General features: G+C 41.5%; 1 protein-coding gene across 1 annotated transcript in view; it reads left to right on the forward strand.

The window, feature by feature from the left end:
- The window catches only part of LOC128661515 (uncharacterized), a 309,387-nt gene that overhangs the window by 270,430 nt on the left and 16,328 nt on the right, over positions 1 to 22,629 (forward strand). The gene's annotated exons all lie outside the window — the stretch shown is intronic.

Consider the following 22,629-nt stretch of genomic DNA (forward strand, 5'->3'; position numbering starts at 1 on the left):
ATATATATATATATATATATATATATATATATATACTGACACTGAACTATATCTTTTTTATTTTTTTTTATTTATTTTTTTCCATGCCCATAAAAGGGGAAATAAAATATTTAAATTAAAAAATCGTCAAATATAGCAGCTTTAGTGAAATGTTTTGCAAAAGTGTAAAATTTATCAGAATGTAACAAATGATGTTCTATTTGTGACAGCAATTATCAAGCAGATTGCTTTTATCTATTGCTGACCCCTATGAGCAAATCAAAAGTAATTTAGCTCTGTGTACTTCAGGGAAACTATGTAGCTTTAAGTGCCACTTAAAGATCACATTTTCCATTTCACAAATCATATATGTTTGTGTATGCAAGTCTATCTACAGGCCTGCCATTGGTGGTATGGTAGTTGGTAACTGAGTTCCCAGGAACACCTGGGCTTGGACTCTTATCAGTGCTATTTATTATTAGATGCTATGTTCAGCTTATATGTGCTATAGATAATTTGTGTGATTTGTGTCACTTAAAACTACATAGTTTTCCTGAAGTACACAGAGCTAAATTTCTTTTGATTTGCTCCATATCGGTAAGTTTCTGGCCGATACCGATATTTGAGAAATTCCAAATATCAGCCCTAAAAATCGGCTGCTCAGATATATCGGTCTATCCCTAAGGTTTTCTTCCTAAGGTTGTGTCAATTTGCAACATTAATTAAGAGATTGTGGTTCCTTTCAACGTAATTCTGGATGTGGTTTGTGCCTTGAAGTCCTATCTTCAGACCACGTAGGAATTTGGACTAACTTCTTTCCCTGTTTGTTTTCTTTCCGGGAAGTGTGGGGGGTCAGAGGGCCTCTTCGACTTCCTTATCTTTTTCATTGAGTGGCCTCTGTTTTCGCATTGAGACAGCGGGACATTAGCCTCCTCTGAGGATTACGGCTCATTCGACTAGAACTGTGGCCTCTTCTTGGGCCTTTAAGAACGAGGCTTCTATGGAGCAGATTTGTATGGCGGCTACTTGGTCCTCCCTTCATACTTTTGCAACATTTTACAAATTTGATGTTTTTGCTTCGGCAGAAGCAGCTTTTGGGGGAGAGGTTTTGCAGGCTGTGGTGCCCTCAGTATAGGGTCCCACCTCCTTTTACCCTCCTGTTTTTGTTCATTCATTGTCCTCTAGAGCTTGGGTATTTGTTCCCACAAGTAATGAATGAAGCAATGGACTCTACTCCCATTATGATGGAAAACCATAAATTATGCTTACCTGATAATTTCATTTCCATCTGTGGGAGGAGAGTCCACTGCTCCTGCCCGTTTACTCCAATGGGTGGACCTAAATTTTATAATATTCTTCTGGCACCATTTATACCCTGATTTCTCCAACATAGGTGTGTCCGGTCCACGGCGTCATCCTTACTTGTGGGATATTCTCTTCCCCAACAGGAAATGGCAAAGAGCCCAGCAAAGCTGGTCACATGATCCCTCCTAGGCTCCGCCTACCCCAGTCATTCTCTTTGCCGTTGTACAGGCAACATCTCCACGGAGATGGCTTAGAGTTTTTTAGTGTTTAACTGTAGTTTTTATTATTCAATCAAGAGTTTGTTATTTTAAAATAGTGCTGGTATGTACTATTTACTCAGAAACAGAAAAGAGATGAAGATTTCTGTTTGTATGAGGAAAATGATTTTAGCAACCGTTACTAAAATCCATGGCTGTTCCACACAGGACTGTTGAGAGGAATTAACTTCAGTTGGGGGAACAGTGAGCAGTCTCTTGCTGCTTGAGGTATGACACATTCTAACAAGACGATGTAATGCTGGAAGCTGTCATTTTCCCTATGGGATCCGGTAAGCCATGTTTATTAAGATAGTAAATAAGGGCTTCACAAGGGCTTATTAAGACTGTAGACTTTTTCTGGGCTAAATCGATTCATTATTAACACATATTTAGCCTTGAGGAATCATTTAATCTGGGTATTTTGATAAGATTATATCGGCAGGCACTGTTTTAGACACCTTATTCTTAGGGGCTTTCCCAAATCACCGAAACCAGTTTCGAAGAAGGAACGTTTGTTGCACAATTTGGATGTTGTTCGCGCTCTAAAATTCTATTTAGATGCTACAAAGGATTTTAGACAAACATCTTCCTTGTTTGTTGTTTATTCCGGTAAAAGGAGAGGTCAAAAAGCAACTTCTACCTCTCTCTCTTTTTGGATTAAAAGCATCATCAGATTGGCTTACGAGACTGCCGGACGGCAGCCTCCCGAAAGAATCACAGCTCATTCCACTAGGGCTGTGGCTTCCACATGGGCCTTCAAGAACGAGGCTTCTGTTGATCAGATATGTAGGGCAGCGACTTGGTCTTCACTGCACACTTTTACCAAATTTTACAAGTTTGATACTTTTGCTTCTTCTGAGGCTATTTTTGGGAGAAAGGTTTTGCAAGCCGTGGTGCCTTCCATCTAGGTGACCTGATTTGCTCCCTCCCATCATCCGTGTCCTAAAGCTTTGGTATTGGTTCCCACAAGTAAGGATGACGCCGTGGACCGGACACACCTATGTTGGAGAAAACAGAATTTATGTTTACCTGATAAATTACTTTCTCCAACGGTGTGTCCGGTCCACGGCCCGCCCTGGTTTTTTAATCAGGTCTGATAATTTATTTTCTTTAACTACAGTCACCACGGTATCATATGGTTTCTCCTATGCAAATATTCCTCCTTAACGTCGGTCGAATGACTGGGGTAGGCGGAGCCTAGGAGGGATCATGTGACCAGCTTTGCTGGGCTCTTTGCCATTTCCTGTTGGGGAAGAGAATATCCCACAAGTAAGGATGACGCCGTGGACCGGACACACCGTTGGAGAAAGTAATTTATCAGGTAAACATAAATTCTGTTATTTCTCCTACTGTTCCTTGTTCCCTTGGCAGAATGACTGGTGGATGAGGACAGTGGGGGGAGGTATTTAAGCCTTTGGCTGGGGTGTCTTTGCCTCCTCCTGGTGACCAGGTTCTTAATTCCCACAAGTAATGAATGAAGCAGTGGACTCTCCTCCCACAGATGGAAATTAAATTATCAGGTAAGTATAATTTGTTTCTGTTACAAACTGCCAGGACGTTTGTTAGAGAACGTACTGGAACATTCCACACAAGGCACATCCGTACCCTTAAATCAGAGCTTTCCAAACTTTTCATGTTGGCGACACACGTTTTAGACCTACATAATTTCGCGACACAGTAATTCAGTTGTACTGGCAAACAGGAGGTTAAACTAATTTGTTTTAAGAGATGTGGACACATACATAAATGATATAATAACGAAATGTATTTACAAGTAACAGTATGTGAGTATGTGCAAGAATTAAAAAAAAGTTTAATAACACCAATAGCTACTTACTATTTTAATGGGCTGCATGAGGTTGATGGGATGAACACAATTTCTGAATATTTGGTGGAATATTAAATAGACACTCGCATTTCATCATCAAGCATTTTTAAGCCTCCACTTCCTATCCATATATCAAGAGCCGGAGCAGCAATGCATTACTGGGAGCTAGCTGTAAAAAAAACCCCACTGACTTCTGCTCAGCATTTAAGCTGCCGCTCTCAGAGCTCAGTGAGTCCGATTGACTACTGCCCGCGCTGCAAACACACTGCTGTCCCACTCACTGACTACACGTGCAGTCACAAGCCAATTAAGGAGGCACACGTGCAGTCAGGAGCCAATGTGCCGCCAAAGCTGCCAATGGGAATAGTTTCATTTTCCGCTGAGCTACACCAATAGGTTAAGATGATCTGTGACCCCTAGGTATCAACCACGAGTCAACCATTTGATATGCGTAGCAGGCGGAAAGTCAGAAACAAAACAAAAAAATTAAATTTTAAAAAATTTGTGCTGAAGCAGGGACACACCTACACACTGCTGCCGACACACTAGTGTGTCCCGACACACAGTTTGGAAAGCACTGCCTTAAATAGATATGTTTATAGAGGGTCATTAAACAGCAAATACATTTTGTAAGCATAGTTTTCAGGTTATTTCCAGCCTTCATGCTGCCATGTTGAAATCTAGCTTTCACTGCATTTCAGTGCTGATGTGTTTTTGTGTATGTGCCACAACTCTCCTTTAGATTTCTGCAGTGAATCCTAGGTTCCAAATCTAGAAGTGCATGAATTTCTTTTAGTGTTTAATGTGCCTTGTAAGAGACATTGAGCCACTAAATACTACACCATTCATATAATACTGTCCCCCATTTTAGGGAGGTATTGGATCTCTATTTGCCTGCAGTATGGCTCCATCTGTAGGATTAGCAATGAACTTTAATCCAGTTAAGTTATCTAGTATGTAAACATTTTGAAAATGTACTATTTCTTTCTAATGGTAGTGAGAGTCCACAAATGCCTATTCTTACAAATGGGAAATAAAACACTTGGTCACAAGGAGGAGGCAAAGACACCCTAAGCAGAACATTCAAATATCCATCCTACTTCCCCTTCCCTCCCAGTTGTCTTGTTTAGGAGGTAGGCCGAGAGAGGTGCTCTGCAGGACATTTTATTATATTGACAGTCAATGGATAGTTCCTAGAAGAGAAGGTTAGAAGAGCTGCAGGTGCTATTATCTTGCTCTTGGTATAGTTTGGTGCTTTAGCAGCCTGGGGTTGTCGCAGGGAAGTTCTCTGGCCTCACCATACTGTATATGCACAGGTTACTTGCTCCATTGTTTAGTCCTTAACTGTTAGTTACAGGGGACTAAATTTAAATTTGTGTTTCTGCCTTCACAGGTTTTCTACAAATGAAGGCTAAAGACACAAACAGGGTATGCTTTTCTGTGTTCCCTTTAACAGGTCAGTTGCCTTTTAATATGGGACCTGTTTGTGTATTGGACACACTCTACCCTACTATGAGCTATTGCCTGTTTGCACTGGGGTGTTGGGTCACACTCCGGCCAAGATTATATATGCGGCGTCGCCTGCAAAAGCCGACGATGTAGACTTTTACGCCAGTATTGGTATCGCATATACGGCGCATATATTTTACCCATCGTCTACTTTTTTTTTACTCCCATAAGCTAGCATAGAACCGCGTCGCAAATCGGTATCACATATTCAGCGCAAGGACTTACGTGGCGAAAATGAAGAAATTTTACTCCATTTTCACCTCACCACACATAGGCAAGCGCAGCAAGCCTTACGCTGAGTGTGTAAACACCATAACCACCTGAAAATAGTAACGAACACCTAACGTATGTGAAATATCTATCTACCTATCAACCGCCAACCCCCACCGCAATAACTAATAAAACTATTAACCCATAATCCGCTAACCCCCACGTCGCAAACTACCTAATAAATGTGTTAACCCCTAAACTGCCAACCCCTATAATGCAATATACCTAATAAATTATTAACCCCTACTTTGCCATTCACCCTCAACACCAACTACCTATCAAAACTATTAACCCCTAATCCGCCAACCCCCCACAATGCATTAAACCTAATTAACTCCTAAACCGCCAAACCCTCACAATGCAAATAAATAATTTAATTACTAAGACCTCTAACCTAACACCCACTAAATTAACCCAAAATTACATAATGGGATATTCACCTCCTGGTCAGCAGGAGGCGGCAAAGAGCACCACAGCAGAGCTGTTAAATAGCTCCTCCCACTCAAGTCATTCTCTTTGCCTAAGTTAGTGATAGGAAGAGGTAAAGTGAGGTGTTAGTTAGAATTCTTCAATCAAGAGTTTATTATTTTTAAAGTAGTGCAAGATTGTGCTGCTTTGTTCTTGGGTGTAGCCGTAGTCCATATCAGTCTCTACAGTAGAGCTTTTGGTGGCTTTAGGGCAATGGGAACTTGTGGGACATAATTCTCACTGTGCCTCCCATACATTTATGCTGCCCTAACCCTGAAAACCTGAGGGATTTTACTTAGGAATTTTGTTTATTTCCAGGTCCATAGGAGGGAGAGGACCTCTTAAACATGGGAACTGCCTTGCTGCCAAGCAGAAGATGAGGTAAGTGCTAACTTCTTTTCTGGGGGAAAGGATCTCAGAGAAAGTTTGGGCACTTTATTTGTTCATCTAACCTCATTACACTGGGTCTCAGATTCTCCTAGTTTAGTAGGGGACATTAAGACAGGACGCAGGCACTGGGTGATTACATGTGTTTGCCGTGGGCTCTTAGACATGTGTTTCTCCAACATAGGTGTGTCCGGTCCACGGCGTCATCCTTACTTGTGGGATATTCTCTTCCCCAACAGGAAATGGCAAAGAGCCCAGCAAAGCTGGTCACATGATCCCTCCTAGGCTCCGCCTACCCCAGTCATTCTCTTTGCCGTTGTACAGGCAACATCTCCACGGAGATGGCTTAGAGTTTTTTAGTGTTTAACTGTAGTTTTTATTATTCAATCAAGAGTTTGTTATTTTAAAATAGTGCTGGTATGTACTATTTACTCAGAAACAGAAAAGAGATGAAGATTTCTGTTTGTATGAGGAAAATGATTTTAGCAATCGTTACTAAAATCCATGGCTGTTCCACACAGGACTGTTGAGAGGAACTAACTTCAGTTGGGGGAACAGTGAGCAGTCTCTTGCTGCTTGAGGTATGACACATTCTAACAAGACGATGTAATGCTGGAAGCTGTCATTTTCCCTATGGGATCCGGTAAGCCATGTTTATTAAGATAGTAAATAAGGGCTTCACAAGGGCTTATTAAGACTGTAGACTTTTTCTGGGCTAAATCGATTCATTATTAACACATATTTAGCCTTGAGGAATCATTTAATCTGGGTATTTTGATAAGATTATATCGGCAGGCACTTTTTTAGACACCTTATTCTTTAGGGGCTTTCCCAAATCATAGGCAGAGCCTCATTTTCGCGCCGGTGTTGCGCACTTGTTTTTGAGAGGCATGACATGCAGTCGCATGTGTGAGGAGCTCTGATACATAGAAAAGACTTTCTGAAGGCGTCATTTGGTATCGTATTCCCCTTTGGGCTTGGTTGGGTCTCAGCAAAGCAGATACCAGGGACTGTAAAGGGGTTAAAGTTAAAAACGGCTCCGGTTCCGTTATTTTAAGGGTTAAAGCTTCCAAATTTGGTGTGCAATACTTTTAAGGCTTTAAGACACTGTGGTGAAATTTTGGTGAATTTTGAACAATTCCTTCATATTTTTTCGCAATTGCAGTAATAAAGTGTGTTCAGTTTAAAATTTAAAGTGACAGTAACGGTTTTATTTTAAAACGTTTTTTGTACTTTGTTATCAAGTTTATGCCTGTTTAACATGTCTGAACTACCAGATAGACTGTGTTCTGAATGTGGGGAAGCCAGAGTTCCTTCTCATTTAAATAAATGTGATTTATGTGACAATGACAATGATGCCCAAGATGATTCCTCAAGTGAGGGGAGTAAGCATGGTACTGCATCATTCCCTCCTTCGTCTACACGAGTCTTGCCCACTCAGGAGGCCCCTAGTACATCTAGCGCGCCAATACTCCTTACTATGCAACAATTAACGGCTGTAATGGATAATTCTGTCAAAAACATTTTAGCCAAAATGCACACTTATCAGCGTAAGCGCGACTGCTCTGTTTTAGATACTGAAGAGCATGACGACGCTGATAATAATGGTTCTGAAGGGCCCCTAAACCAGTCTGATGGGGCCAGGGAGGTTTTGTCTGAGGGAGAAATTACAGATTCAGGGAACATTTCTCAACAAGCTGAACCTGATGTGATTACGTTTAAATTTAAGTTGGAACATCTCCGCGCTCTGCTTAAGGAGGTATTATCCACTCTGGATGATTGTGACAATTTGGTCATCCCAGAGAAGCTATGTAAAATGGACAAGTTCCTAGAGGTCCCGGGGCTCCCAGAAGCTTTTCCTATACCCAAGCGGGTGGCGGACATTGTAAATAAAGAATGGGAAAGGCCCGGTATTCCTTTCGTCCCTCCCCCCATATTTAAAAAATTGTTTCCTATGGTCGACCCCAGAAAGGACTTATGGCAGACAGTCCCCAAGGTCGAGGGAGCGGTTTCCACTTTAAACAAACGCACCACTATACCCATAGAAGATAGTTGTGCTTTCAAAGATCCTATGGATAAAAAATTAGAAGGTTTACTTAAAAAGATGTTTGTTCAGCAGGGTTACCTTCTACAACCAATTTCATGCATTGTCCCTGTCGCTACAGCCGCATGTTTCTGGTTCGATGAGCTGGTAAAGGCGGTCGATAGTGATTCTCCTCCTTATGAGGAGATTATGGACAGAATCAATGCTCTCAAATTGGCTAATTCTTTCACCCTAGACGCCACTTTGCAATTGGCTAGGTTAGCGGCTAAGAATTCTGGGTTTGCTATTGTGGCGCGCAGAGCGCTTTGGTTGAAATCTTGGTCAGCTGATGCGTCTTCCAAGAACAAGCTACTTAACATTCCTTTCAAGGGGAAAACGCTGTTTGGCCCTGACTTGAAAGAGATTATCTCTGATATCACTGGGGGTAAGGGCCATGCCCTTCCTCAGGATCGGCCTTTCAAGGCCAAAAATAAACCTAATTTTCGTCCCTTTCGTAGAAACGGACCAGCCCAAAGTGCTACGTCCTCTAAGCAAGAGGGTAATACTTCTCAAGCCAAACAAGCTTGGAGACCAATGCAAGGCTGGAACAAGGGAAAGCAGGCCAAGAAACCTGCCACTGCTACCAAGACAGCATGAAATGTTGGCCCCCGATCCGGGACCGGATCTGGTGGGGGGCAGACTCTCTCTCTTCGCTCAGGCTTGGGCAAGAGATGTTCTGGATCCTTGGACACTAGAAATAGTCTCCCAAGGTTATCTTCTGGAATTCAAGGGGCTTCCCCCAAGGGGGAGGTTCCACAGGTCTCAGTTGTCTTCAGACCACATAAAAAGACAGGCATTCTTACATTGTGTAGAAGACCTGTTAACAATGGGAGTGATTCATCCTGTTCCATTAGGAGAACAAGGGATGGGGTTCTACTCCAATCTGTTCATAGTTCCCAAAAAAGAGGGAACGTTCAGACCAATCTTAGATCTCAAGATCTTAAACAAGTTTCTCAAGGTTCCATCGTTCAAGATGGAAACCATTCGAACAATTCTTCCTTCCATCCAGGAAGGTCAATTCATGACCACGGTGGATTTAAAGGATGCGTATCTACATATTCCTATCCACAAGGAACATCATCGGTTCCTAAGGTTTGCATTCCTGGACAAGCATTACCAGTTCGTGGCGCTTCCTTTCGGATTAGCCACTGCTCCAAGGATTTTCACAAAGGTACTAGGGTCCCTTCTAGCTGTGCTAAGACCAAGGGGCATTGCTGTAGTACCTTACTTGGACGACATTTTGATTCAAGCGTCGTCCCTTCCTCAAGCAAAGGCTCACACGGACATCGTCCTGGCCTTTCTCAGATCTCACGGATGGAAAGTGAACGTGGAAAAGAGTTCTCTATCTCCGTCGACAAGGGTTCCCTTCTTGGGAACAATAAAAGACTCCTTAAAAATGAGGATTTTTCTGACAGAGGCCAGAAAAACAAGACTTCTAGACTCTTGTCGGATACTTCATTCCGTTCCTCTTCCTTCCATAGCGCAGTGCATGGAAGTGATAGGTTTGATGGTAGCGGCAATGGACATAGTTCCTTTTGCGCGCATTCATCTAAGACCATTACAACTGTGCATGCTCAGTCAGTGGAATGGGGACTATACAGACTTGTCTCCGAGGATACAAGTAAATCAGAGGACCAGAGACTCACTCCGTTGGTGGCTGTCCCTGGACAACCTGTCACAAGGGATGACCTTCCGCAGACCGGAGTGGGTCATTGTCACGACCGACGCCAGTCTGATGGGCTGGGGCGCGGTCTGGGGATCCCTGAAAGCTCAGGGTCTTTGGTCTCGGGAAGAATCTCTTCTACCGATAAATATTCTGGAACTGAGAGCGATATTCAATGCTCTCAAGGCTTGGCCTCAGCTAGCGAGGGCCAAGTTCATACGGTTTCAATCAGACAACATGACAACTGTTGCGTACATCAACCATCAGGGGGGAACAAGGAGTTCCCTGGCGATGGAAGAAGTGACCAAAATCATTCAATGGGCGGAGTCTCACTCCTGCCACCTGTCTGCAATCCACATCCCAGGAGTGGAAAATTGGGAAGCGTATTTTCTGAGTCGTCAGACATTGCATCCGGGGGAGTGGGAACTCCATCCGGAAATCTTTGTCCAAATCACTCAACTGTGGGGCATTCCAGACATGGATCTGATGGCCTCTCGTCAGAACTTCAAAGTTCCTTGCTACGGGTCCAGATCCAGGGATCCCAAGGCGGCTCTAGTGGATGCACTAGTAGCACCTTGGACCTTCAAACTAGCTTATGTATTCCCGCCGTTTCCTCTCATCCCCAGGCTGGTAGCCAGGATCAATCAGGAGAGGGCATCGGTGATCTTGATAGCTCCTGCGTGGCCACGCAGGACTTGGTATGCAGATCTGGTGAATATGTCATCGGCTCCACCATGGAAGCTACCTTTGAGACGAGACCTTCTTGTTCAAGGTCCGTTCGAACATCCGAATCTGGTCTCACTCCAGCTGACTGCTTGGAGATTGAACGCTTGATCTTATCGAAGCGAGGGTTCTCAGATTCTGTTATCGATACTCTTGTTCAGGCCAGAAAGCCTGTAACTAGAAAGATTTACCACAAAATTTGGAAAAAATATATCTGTTGGTGTGAATCTAAAGGATTCCCTTGGGACAAGGTTAAGATTCCTAAGATTCTATCCTTCCTTCAAGAAGGATTGGAAAAAGGATTATCTGCAAGTTCCCTGAAGGGACAGATTTCTGTCTTGTCTGTGTTACTTCACAAAAAGCTGGCAGCTGTGCCAGAAGTTCAAGCCTTTGTTCAGGCTCTGGTTAGAATCAAGCCTGTTTACAAACCTTTGACTCCTCCTTGGAGTCTCAACTTAGTTCTTTCAGTTCTTCAGGGGGTTCCTGTTTGAACCCTTACATTCCGTTGATATTAAGTTATTATCTTGGAAAGTTTTGTTTTTGGTTGCAATTTCTTCTGCTAGAAGAGTTTCAGAATTATCTGCTCTGCAGTGTTCTCCTCCTTATCTGGTGTTCCATGCAGATAAGGTGGTTTTACGTACTAAACCTGGTTTTCTTCCAAAAGTTGTTTCTAACAAAAACATTAACCAGGAGATTATCGTACCTTCTCTGTGCCCGAAACCAGTTTCAAAGAAGGAACGCTTGTTGCACAATTTGGATGTTGTTCGCGCTCTAAAATTCTATTTAGACGCTACAAAGGATTTTAGACAAACATCTTCCTTGTTTGTTGTTTATTCCGGTAAAAGGAGAGGTCAAAAAGCAACTTCTACCTCTCTCTCTTTTTGGATTAAAAGCATCATCAGATTGGCTTACGAGACTGCCGGACGGCAGCCTCCCGAAAGAATCACAGCTCATTCCACTAGGGCTGTGGCTTCCACATGGGCCTTCAAGAACGAGGCTTCTGTTGATCAGATATGTAGGGCAGCGACTTGGTCTTCACTGCACACTTTTACCAAATTTTACAAGTTTGATACTTTTGCTTCTTCTGAGGCTATTTTTGGGAGAAAGGTTTTGCAAGCCGTGGTGCCTTCCATCTAGGTGACCTGATTTGCTCCCTCCCATCATCCGTGTCCTAAAGCTTTGGTATTGGTTCCCACAAGTAAGGATGACGCCGTGGACCGGACACACCTATGTTGGAGAAAACAGAATTTATGTTTACCTGATAAATTACTTTCTCCAACGGTGTGTCCGGTCCACGGCCCGCCCTGGTTTTTTAATCAGGTCTGATAATTTATTTTCTTTAACTACAGTCACCACGGTATCATATGGTTTCTCCTATGCAAATATTCCTCCTTAACGTCGGTCGAATGACTGGGGTAGGCGGAGCCTAGGAGGGATCATGTGACCAGCTTTGCTGGGCTCTTTGCCATTTCCTGTTGGGGAAGAGAATATCCCACAAGTAAGGATGACGCCGTGGACCGGACACACCGTTGGAGAAAGTAATTTATCAGGTAAACATAAATTCTGTTTTTGATGAGCATAAAATGCTTGAAGGAAACCCTGCAAACAGTAGAGCTATCGGATGCAGCTGTTAAGTTTGTCCGTATAGGACAAGCGACTCTTTCTTTCATGTAATTAGCAAGAGTCCATGAGCTAGTGACGTATGGGATATACATTCCTACCAGGAGGGGCAAAGTTTCCCAAACCTTAAAATGCCTATAAATACACCCCTCACCACACCCACAATTCAGTTTTACAAACTTTGCCTCCGATGGAGGTGGTGAAGTAAGTTTGTGCTAGATTCTACGTTGATATGCGCTCCGCAGCAAGTTGGAGCCCGGTTTTCCTCTCAGCGTGCAGTGAATGTCAGAGGGATGTGAGGAGAGTATTGCCTATTTGAATGCAGTGATCTCCTTCTACGGGGTCTATTTCATAGGTTCTCTGTTATCGGTCGTAGAGATTCATCTCTTACCTCCCTTTTCAGATCGACGATATACTCTTATATATACCATTACCTCTGCTGATTCTCGTTTCAGTACTGGTTTGGCTTTCTACAAACATGTAGATGAGTGTCCTGGGGTAAGTAAATCTTATTTTCTGTGACACTCTAAGCTATGGTTGGGCACTTTGTTTATAAAGTTCTAAATATATGTATTCAAACATTTATTTGCCTTGACTCAGAATGTTCAACTTTCCTTATTTTCAGACAGTCAGTTTCATATTTGGGATAATGCATTTGAATTAATCATTTTTTTCTTACCTTCAAAAATTTGACTCTGTTTTTCCTGTGGGCTGTTAGGCTCGCGGGGGCTGAAAATGCTTCATTTTATTGCGTCATTCTTGGCGCTGACTTTTTTGGTGCAAAAATTCTTTTCCGTTTCCGGCGTCATACGTGTCGCCGGAAGTTGCGTCATTTTTTGACGTTATTTTGCGCCAAAGATGTCGGCGTTCCGGATGTGGCGTCATTTTTGGCGCCAAAAGCATTTAGGCGCCAACTAATGTGGGCGTCTTATTTGGCGCTAAAAAATAAGGGCGTCGCTTTTGTCTCCACATTATTTAAGTCTTATTTTTTTCAGTGCTTCTGGTTGCTAGAAGCTTGTTCTTTGGCATTTTTTCCCATTCCTGAAACTGTCATTTAAGGAATTTGATCATTTTTGCTTTATATGTTGTTTTTTCTCTTACATATTGCAAGATGTCTCACGTTGCATCTGAGTCAGAAGATACTACAGGAAAATCGCTGTCTACTGCTGGAGCTACCAAGCTAAGTGTATCTGCTATAATTTTTGGTATCTGTTTCTCCAGCTGTTGTTTGTATTGCATGTCATGACAAACTTATTAATGCAGATAAAATTTCCTTTAGTACTGTTACATTACCTGTTGCTGTTCCGTCAACATCTAATTTTCAGAGTGTTCCTGATAAACATAAGAGATTTTATTTTTTAAATCCATTAAGAAGGCTATGTCTGTTATTTCTCCTTCTAGTTTACATAAAAGTCTTTTAAAACTTCTCTTTTTTCAGATAAATTTTTAAATGAACATCATCATTCTGATTCTGATAATGGTTCTTCTGGTTCAGAGGTTTCTGTCTCAGAGGTTGATGCTGATAAATCTTTGTATTTGTTCAAGATGGAATTTATTCGTTCTTTATTTAAAGAATTATTAATTGCATTAGAAATAGAGGATTCTGGTCCTCTTGATTCTAAATCTAAACGTTTAAATAAGGTTTTTAAATCTCCTGTAGTTATTCCAGAAGTGTTTAATCTCCCTGATGCTATTTCTGAAGTAATTTCCAGGGAATGGAATAATTTGGGCAATTCTTTTACTCCTTCTAAACGTTTAAGCAATTATATTCTGTGCCATCTGACAGATTAGAGTTTTTTTGGGACAAAATCCCTAAGGTTATGGGGCTGTCTCTACTCCTGCTAAATGTGCTACTATTCCTACGGCAGATAGTAATTCATTTAGGGATCCTTTAGATAGGAAAAATTGAATCCTTTCTAAGGAAAGCTTACTTATGTTCAGGTAATCTTCTTAGACTTGCTATATTTTTAGCGGATGTTGCTGCAGCTTCAACTTTTTGGTTAGAAGCTTTAGCGCAACAAGTAACAGATCATAATTTTATAGCATTATTATTATTCTATAACATGCTAATAATTTTATTGGTGATACCATCTTTTGATATCATTAGAGTTGATGTCAGGTATATGTCTCTAGCTATTTTAGCTAGAACAGCTTTATGGATTAAACTTGGAATACTGATATGTCTTCTAAGTCAACTTTGCTTTCCCTTTCTTTTCAGGGTAATAAATTATTATTTCAACTGTTTCTGGAAGGAAGGGAACTTTTTTACCAAAGGATAAAAAATCTAAGGTAAATTTAGGTCTAATGATCATTTCGTTCCTTTCCTCACAATAAGGAACAAAAGTCTGATCCTTCATTCTCAGGAGCGGTATCAGTTTGGAAACTATTTCCAGTTTAGGAATATATCCAAGCCTTTTAGAAAACCTATAGCCAGCTCCTAAGTACCCATGAAGGTGCGGACCTTATTCCAGCTCAGCTGGTATGAGGCAGATTACGTTTTCTTCAAAGAAATTTTGATCAATTCCGTTCTCAATTTCTGGTTTCAGAACATTGTTTCAGAAAGGTACAGAATTGGCTTCAGTTAAGGCCTCCTGCTAAGAGATTTTTTTCTTTCCCGTGTCCCAGTTAATACAGCAAAGGCTCAGCATTTCTGAAATATGTTTCAGATTTAGAGTTGGCTGGAGTAATTATGCCAGTTCCAGTTCTGGAACAGGGGCTGGGGTTTTATTTTATCTCTTCATTGTACTAAAGAAGGTCAATTCCTTCAGACCAGTTTCGGATCTATCAATATTGAATCGTTATGTAAGGATACCAACATTCAAGATGGTTACTGTAGGACTGTCCTGCCTTTTGTTTAGCAAGGGCATTATATGTCTACAATAGATTTACAGGATGTGTATCTACATATTCCGATTCATCCAGATCACTTTTTGTGTCTGAGATTCTCTTTTTAGACAAGCATTACCAGTTTTGTGGCTCTACCGTTTGGCCTAGCCTCAGTTCCAAGAATTTCTTTCAAAGGTTCTCGGTGCCCTTCTTTCTGTAATCAGAGAACAGGGTTTTTTGGTATTTCCTTATTGGACAATATCTGGGTACTTGCTCAGTCTTCTCATTTTCGAAGAATCTCATACGAATCGACTTGTGTTGTTTCTTCAAGTTCATGGTTGGAGGATCAATTTACCAATCAGTTCATTGATTCCTCAGACAAGTGTAACCTTTTTAGGTTTCTAGAATAGATTCAGTGTCTATGACTCTGTCCTTGTCAGACAAGAGAAGTTTAACATTGATATCAGCTTGTCAAAACCTTCAGTCACAATCATTCCCTTTGGTAGCCTTATGCATGGAAATTTTAGGTCTTAGGACTGCCGCATCAAATGCGATCTCCTTTGCTCGTTTTCACATGCGACCTCTTCAGCTCTGTATGCTGAACCTATGGTGCAGGGATTACTCAAAGATATCTCAATTAATATCTTTAAACCGATTATACGACACTCTCTGACATGGTGGGCAGATCACCATCGTTTAGTTCAGGGGGCTTCTTTGTTCTTCCGACCTGGACTATAATCTCAACAGATGCAAGTCTTACAGGTTGGGGAGCTGTGTGGGGGTATCTGACGGCACAAGGGGTTTGGGAATCTCAGGAGGTGAGATTTCCGATCTATATTTGGAACTCTGTGCAATTTCAGAGCTCTTCAGTCTTGGCCTCTTCTGAAGAGAGAGTTGTTCATTTGTTTTCAGATAAGACAATGTCACAACTGTGGCATACATCAATCATCAAGGAGGGACTCACAGTCCTCTGGCTATGAAAGAAGTATCTCGAATTTTGGTTTGGGCGGAATCCAGCTCCTGTCTAATCTCTGCGGTTCATATCCCAGGTGTAGACAATTGGGAAGCGGATTATCTAAGTCGCCAAACGTTGCATCCGGGCGAATGGTCTCTTCACCCAGAGGTATTTCTTCAGATTGTTCAAATGTGGGAACTTCCAGAAATAGATCTGATGGCGTCCCATCTAAACAAGAAACTTCCCAGGTATCTGTCCAGATCCTGGGATCCTCAGGCGGAGGCAGTGGATGCATTATCACTTCCTTGGAAGTATCATCCTGCCTATATCTTTCCGCCTCTAGTTCTTCTTCCAAGAGTAATCTCCAAGATTCTGAAGGAATGCTCGTTTGTTCTGCTGGTAGCTCCGGCATGGCCTCACAGGTTTTGGTATGCGGATCTTGTCCGGATGGCCTCTTGCCAACCGTGGACTCTTCCGTTAAGACCAGACCTTCTGTCACAAGGTCCTTTTTTCCATCAGGATCTGAAATCCTTAAATTTAAAGGTATGGAGATTGAACGCTTGATTCTTGGTCAAAGAGGTTTCTCTGACTCCGTGATTAATACTATGTTACAGGCTCATAAATCTGTATCTCGAGAGATATATTATAGAGTCTGGAAGACTTATATTTCTTGGTGTCTTTCTCATCATTTTTCTTGGCATTCTTTTAGAATACCGAGAATTTTACAGTTTCTTCAGGATGGTTTAGATAAGGGTTTGTCCGCAAGTTCTTTGAAAGGACAAATCTCTGCTCTTTCTGTTCTTTTTCACAGAAAGATTGCTATTCTTCCTGATATTCATTGTTTTGTACAAGCTTTGGTTCGTATAAAACCTGTCATTAAGTCAATTTCTCCTCCTTGGAGTTTGAATTTGGTTCTGGGAGCTCTTCAAGCTCCTCCGTTTGAACCTATGCATTCATTGGACATTAAATTACTTTCTTGGAAAGTTTTGTTCCTTTTGGCCATCTCTTCTGCCAGAAGAGTTTCTGAATTATCTGCTCTTTCTTGTGAGTCTCCTTTTCTGATTTTTCATCAGGATAAGGCGGTGTTGCGAACTTCTTTTCAATTTTTACCTAAAGTTGTGAATTCCAACAACATTAGTAGAGAAATTGTGGTTCCTTCATTATGTCCTAATCCTAAGAATTCTAAGGAGAAATCGTTGCATTCTTTGGATGTTGTTAGAGCTTTGAAATATTATGTTGAAGCTACGAAATCTTTCCGTAAGACTTCTAGTCTATTTGTTATCTTTTCCGGTTCTAGAAAGGCCAGAAAGCTTCTGCCATTTCTTTGGCATCTTGGTTGAAATCTTTAATTCATCTTGCCTATGTTGAGTCGGGTAAAATTCCGCCTCAGAGAATTACAGCTCATTCTACTAGGTCAGTTTCTACTTCCTGGGCGTTTAGGAATGAAGCTTCGGTTGACCAGATCTGCAAAGCAGCAACTTGGTAGAATTTAGTAAAAATATGCAAAGAGGACCATTTTGATGTGTTTTCTTCTTCTGAAGCAGTTTTTGGTAGAAACGTACTTCAGGCAGTGGTTTCAGTTTGAATCTTCTGCTTATGTTTTTTCATTAAAAATTTTAGTCTGGGTGTGGATTATTTTCAGCAGGAATTGGCTGTCTTTATTTTATCCCTCCCTCTCTAGTGACTCTTGTGTGGAAAGATCCACATCTTGGGTAGTCATTATCCCATACGTCACTAGCTCATGGACTCTTGCTAATTACATGAAAGAAAACATAATTTATGTAAGAACTTACCTGATAAATTCATTTCTTTCATATTAGCAAGAGTCCATGAGGCCCGCCCTTTTTTTGTGGTGGTTATGATTTTTTTGTATAAAGCACAATTATTCCAATTCCTTATTTTATATGCTTTCGCACTTTTTTCTTATCACCCCACTTCTTGGCTATTCGTTAAACTGAATTGTGGGTGTGGTGAGGGGTGTATTTATAGGCATTTTAAGGTTTGGGAAACTTTGCCCCTCCTGGTAGGAATGTATATCCCATACGTCACTAGCTCATGGACTCTTGCTAATATGAAAGAAATGAATTTATCAGGTAAGTTCTTACATAAATTATGTTTTTGTCCCAATGGCTGTGTTTGTCTGTGACAACCGCAGTATGGGATAAGAGAAACTGTCTTATAACAGCAGTTGTTTTTATTGTGTACAGTTGCTGTTTTGGCCTGTGAGTCCCGGTGCATTTATTAAAATTCATGATGGCGACCAGGAGTTTCATATTGGTTGTTTTGTATTCATTTATATTGCATATGCTTTTACAGTGTGCTGGGGTAAGAATGCAGTAACTCCCCCCCCCCCTCCCCTAAGATTGTCAACTACATTTATCAGTCTTTTACACTGTGTACACCGGTCAGTTGCTCCCGGTGCCTTTACTAAAAATATAATGGCGACCGGGAGAGGGCTTGGGTATCGCCCACGAGGGACGGAGCTTGTAAAGGGCGCCAAGGCATTCTCTCCTCCTAACAGTTCTGTCTATCCACTAGGAGGGGAGGATGGCGCTGTTTAGAAATAGTTTACTCCCTAACACTTCCGGTTTTAGTCAGTCAAGGTATTAACTAAATGCGTAAGCTTCAGACAGCGCTCTGATAGTCCAGTATTTGGGTAAGAGAAACTGTCTTAACGCCTCAGCGGGGTCTAGCTGAGGTATAGACAGAATTTTACAGTACTAACGATCTTTCCATACTGTGTTCAACCATGTCTACCCTTGTAATAATAAAGATGAATTTCTCTTTATCATTTAAAGAGACAGTATCTCTGACCTATGTTAATTTTTTTTTCTTCTAACAAATGGTTAAATCTTTATTTAGTTATCCTTCTATATGTGAAGCAGGTTACTTAAGGAAGTGTACATTAATTTTACTATCACACATGCAGTGCTCTGCGGTTCCTTGCAATTTTCATATGGTATTGCTGCACAAGACATTGCTTCTTTAATGTACATGGCGATGTCTATTAACAGCAATGTTAACATACTAATTGGATTGTTTCTGCACACAGAAATAAGAAATTGCGTTTAAAATTTAAAGAGACTAATGTTTTTTGTGTCCATTTTTATTAAAAAATTACTCTTTTCTGAACCTTCTCCTTTGAAGGCGTTTGCTATTTGGGAGTATGTTGACAATGGTCACTTTATGCCACAAATTTCTCCTATAGTGCCCACAAAATGTTATGGCCCACATGCACACATGCCCTGTGCTTCCTCACACACTCCGTCCGGAGTTACTCTGCATCTCATGCATTCTATGTTTTTCCCACGTGGAAGGTAACATTACTAGAGGCGGATTTCCTGCACAAGCAGTCCTTTCATCCAGGGGAGAATGAACTCCATCCGGAAGTGTTCTCCAGCTTTTTCCTCTGTTTGCTTTTCTTCTTCGGGCTATTGCTCTAATCCAGCAGGAGATTGCTTCGGTGATCCTCATAGCACCGACTTCGCCTTGTAGGATTTGGTATGCAGATGGGCATGTCATCTCTGCCATTTTGGAAGTATCTGGTTTATTTGAAACTGACTGCTTGGAGATTAAACACTTATTATCCAAGCAGGGTTTTTCTGACTCTGTCAATGTGACCATGATTCAGACTCGAAAACCTGTTATTAGTCAAATTTATCATACGATATGGCGTAAATATCTCTATTGGTGTGAATCCATAGACTACTCATGGGGTAGATAGGATTCCTAGAATTTTGTCTTCTCCAAGAGGGTTGGAGGAAGATTTATCGTCAAGTTCCCTAAAGGGTAAAAACCCTGTCTTTCTCTTTTTTGTTACACAAACGTCTGGTAGATGTCCTAGATGTACAATCATATTGTCAGGCCTTGGTCAGGATCAGGCCTGTGTTCATACAGTTACTCCTCCATGGAGTCTGATTTTAGTTTTCAGAGTTCTTCAAGGGGCTCAGTTTGAGCCTATTCTTTCCTTTAGATATTGAGTTATCTTGGAAAGTTTTTTTCTTGTTTCGATTTCTTCTGCTCGGAGAGTGTCAGTGCTCTCGGCATTTCAGTATGTGTCTCCTTATTCTACTTCCATTCAGATAAGGTAGTTTTACATACTAGCTTAGGATTTCTTCCTAAGGTTGTTTTCTGATTGGAACATTAATCAGGAGATAGTTGTTCTTTTCTTGTGTCCTAATCCTTTTTCTCAGAAGGAAAGACTTCTGTTCAATTTGGCCGTGGTCCGTGATTTAAGGTTTTTCCTGCAGGCGACTAAGGACTGTCGTCAGTCTTCTTTTTTGTGGTTTTCTCAGGAAAACGCAAGGGACAAAAGTCTGTCTACTTCTTCTTTTTGGCTGAAGAGTATCTTCCGTTTTGCATATGAGACTGCTGGACAGCAGCCTCCAGAGAGAGTTACGGCTCATTCCATGAGGGCTTTTGCTTTCTCATGGGCGTCCACAAATGTAGCTTCTGTGGAACAGATTTGCAAGGCTGCAACATGGTCCTCTCTTCACAATTTTTTAACGTTTGTCACTTTTGCCTTGGCTGAGGCTGCTTTTGGGAGAGAGGTTCTTCAAGCAGTGGTGCCTTCAGTTTAGGTTCCCTGTCTTGTCCCTCCAGTATCATCTGTGTACTCTAGCTTGGGTATTGAATTCCATTAGTAATTAAGATGATCCGTGGACTCATTGTGTCTTTAAAAAGAAAAGAAAATTTATGCTTATCTGATAAATTTATTTCTTTTTTGACATGAGTCCACGGCCCGGCCTGTTCATTTAGACAATTTGTGGCTTATTGTAAACTTCAGACACCCCTGCACCTTTGGCTTTTCCTTTCTCTTCCTAACTTCGGTCGAAAGACTGGAGTGGGAGGGAAGGGAGGAGCTATTTAACCGCTTTGCTGTGGTACTCTTTGCCTCCTCCTGCTGACCAGGAGGTGAATATCCCATTAGTAATTAGGATGATCCGTGGACTCATCGTGTCAAAAAAGAAATAATTTATCAGGTAAGCATAAATTTTCTTTTTCGCCGGACTTCAGGAACGGTGAGTATCAATTTGGGGGTTAGAGTTAGGATTTTTTTGTGTGGGGGGGTTGTTCTTTTTTAGATTAGGGTTTTAATGTGCCTTTGTAAACGAGATGAATGCCCTTTTAAGGGCAATGCCCATACAAATGCCCCGGATTAGGGGTTAATAGTTTAATTGGGTATATTGCGTTGTGGGGGGTTGTCGGTATTAGTTGCAATGGCGGATATAGGGTTCTTTACGTGTCGGGTTTATTTTTGGGAGGCGGTTTAGACTTTTTTACGATAGTTTTGATTTAATTTTTTTCTTAGGCGCCGGCAGTTTCTAAAGTGCCATAAGTCACTGGCGACTTATAGAAATGTGTATTTATGCACATCTCTGGACATCGCTAGTTTATCCAATTTATGGCACATTATGAACTGCCCTTTGTTATATGTGATTCCCCGATGTGCGAGGTGAAATTACGGGCAACGCGGGCTTCCACAGTTATGCTGAAGCCTGCACCGTATTTGTAATCTAGCCCTTTGTTTCTATATGGCTAGTGTTTTTACTCATGAACTGGAGTCAGTGTACAGATGGATCCTACCTCGCCAGTATGAGACAGTCCCTGCGGCTAACTCTGAAGAGGTCTTCGGTCTTTATCCGCTCCAGTCTTTCACAGAGTAGTTGGTGACAGAACTGGAGAGCTCCACCGCATAGTTGGCTAACTAGAGCATTTGTATCAGGGTACTGTGTTAACAATAGTATTTAAAGAGATTCCTGTTATTTTCTATTTATAAGTAATCAAGCCTCTGCAAGTAGAGAACTCTCATAACCACAGACCAGTTATTTCTGATTTGCCTCCTATTCAACGTTAATTTCTCTAGGGGAGATACATTTTTGCTGGCAGTGTGAGTGAGGGGTAACATGGATCTACCTGGGACTGCTGTGGGGACCTCTAGAGAGCAGGTTTCTGAGATTGTGGTATGCTGCCCTACACAATTTTCCCAAAAGGATGTCTCAAAATTTTCCCAGTGTGTCAGGGTGATTTCTTTCCTAAGATATGGTGAGTCCACTACGTCAACAATTACTAGTGGGAATATCACTCCTGGCCAGCAGAAAGAGGCAAAGAGCAACACAGCAAAGCTGTTAGGTGTCACTCCCCTATAAATAATCCCCAGTCATTCTCTTTGCCTCTGTTAAATGGAGGAGGTGAAGTTTTTGTGTCTGAAGAAAATTGGATTTTTTTCGCTACAAGCAAGATTTTTGGGTATACCTGTAGTCCACGTCAATCTCTTCGGTAGAGTAGTGTTGGCTTTAAAGCAGTTAGGAAAACGCAGCAAGGCCCACCTTACAAGTTCCTAACATTTTGCTGCCCTTGTATAATAGAAAGCCAGAGAGTAGGCTTACTCGGTTATTTCTTGTTTATAAAGGTCTCTGAAAGTAGTATGTGTCCTGTCACGCTTTGTAAGCTGTCTCCCTGTCGGACAGCTAGACTGCAGGTAGTTGCATTTTTGTCTTCTAGGGACTGAAGACTTTGCACTTAGAGTATCATTCTTTTTACTGTAGGTTAAATTATGGGACATAGAAATCCTCTAAATAGGATTCTTTGGGCAGTGTGCAGGGCAATGTATGTGTCAGTGTTAATTTCCCTTATGAGGAAGTATATCGTTGGGAATTATTACTCTGAGGCTCTTTTTAATTCTTCACTGTTTTTAATATAGTGTTTCTTTGGGGCTGTTGGTGTTTTGACCGGGTGCCGCTTAGTGTTATTTTT

The sequence above is a fragment of the Bombina bombina genome, chromosome 5 (genome assembly GCF_027579735.1).
Source record: "Bombina bombina isolate aBomBom1 chromosome 5, aBomBom1.pri, whole genome shotgun sequence".
In the NCBI taxonomy this organism is placed as follows: Eukaryota; Metazoa; Chordata; class Amphibia; order Anura; family Bombinatoridae; genus Bombina; species Bombina bombina.